This window comes from Oxyura jamaicensis, assembly GCF_011077185.1.
Source record: "Oxyura jamaicensis isolate SHBP4307 breed ruddy duck chromosome Z unlocalized genomic scaffold, BPBGC_Ojam_1.0 oxyZ_random_OJ70671, whole genome shotgun sequence".
NCBI classification, from domain to species: Eukaryota; Metazoa; Chordata; class Aves; order Anseriformes; family Anatidae; genus Oxyura; species Oxyura jamaicensis.
Window position 1 is genome coordinate 11607 of NW_023305568.1, and position 1279 is coordinate 12885.

Here is a 1279-nt window from a genome sequence, read left to right on the forward strand (position 1 = left end):
AGAGAGAAGAAAGAAAGACAAGAAAGAAAGAGAGAAAGAAAAAAAGAAAGAAGAAGGGAAGAAAGAAGCCAAAGAGACTTGCAGTAACATTTTTGCACTCTGATGTAGACAAAACCCCAAACAACAAAAGCATTATTGCAGAGCAGAAAGCAGCATGGCATTCTGTTAGGGAAAGTCTGTATCTGATTGAAAAAATTGAAGTTACCAAGTAAAATTATGAAAGGACGTGACAATAAAGATATTTGGACACAGCCGTTCACCAGTGTCAGTCGTTTCCTTCCAAACGCAGGGACAGGGCTCCGACGAGGGACTTTGCGGTGGCTCCGCAGCAGTGGGAACCCTTCGGATGCCCTTGAAGACCCACTCTGGTGTCTACACACCATGGGCGTGTTGGGTTATTTTTGCCGAAATAGTGCAAACACGAGGTAGCAGCATTTATTTATTAATTTATCTATCTATCTATCCACTTAATTATTTTTCCCTGGAGCCCTGCAAGTTCCAGAAAAGAAAGGTGACCCTTCACGGGACGGGTGCGGGAGCGGAGATTTAATGTTCGCTCTGCCTTTGTTTTGCTCTCTTTGGAAGGCGGATCTAAACGCACGGCAAACTTTGATTGCTTGTTTGTTTGTTTGCAGCTAAGGGCATTTTCGGCTTCCAAGTTTCACTCGCGGCACCGCTGCGGCTGTCACGCAGCACTTGGCGCATCCCGTGTTGTTCCCCTTGCCAAAACACCTTGGACGCACTCAGGTCCCTGCTGGGAACGCGCCATTGCTGCGGGTGGCAGGAATTTCGGATATTTCCCCCACCCCCCGGGCAGCTCTCCGGGACGGCGAGCCCTGAGGGCTGATGACTGCCAGCCAGGTGCGCGCCGCCCGCCCCACCCCGCACACCGACACGCGTGTGGCGCGGCGCGTTCGCGCGGAATTAATTAGCGAAGACGGAGAAAGAGATCATCCCAATAACCCCCCGGACAAATGAAGGACAAAGACCGGAGGGGTCCTCCCGGGTGCCTAGCGGAGCCGCCTCCGCGCCCCCCTCTCCGCTGCGGCGGGACGGGGAAAGGAGGGGGGGTGGGGGGGGGGGGTGGGGTGAGGGGAGCGCGGCCCCTCCGCGCCTCTCCGCGTCTCTCCGCGCCGCTGCCGCCCCGTGGCCGGTTCCCGTGGCCGGGGCTAGGTGGCGCTCCGCCTCGCGGCACCGCCGCGCCGCCCGCCTGCGCCCGCGGGGGGCTCCGCGCCCGCGCTGCCGGCCGCGCAAAACCCGCGCAGCCCGCGGGGGGGGG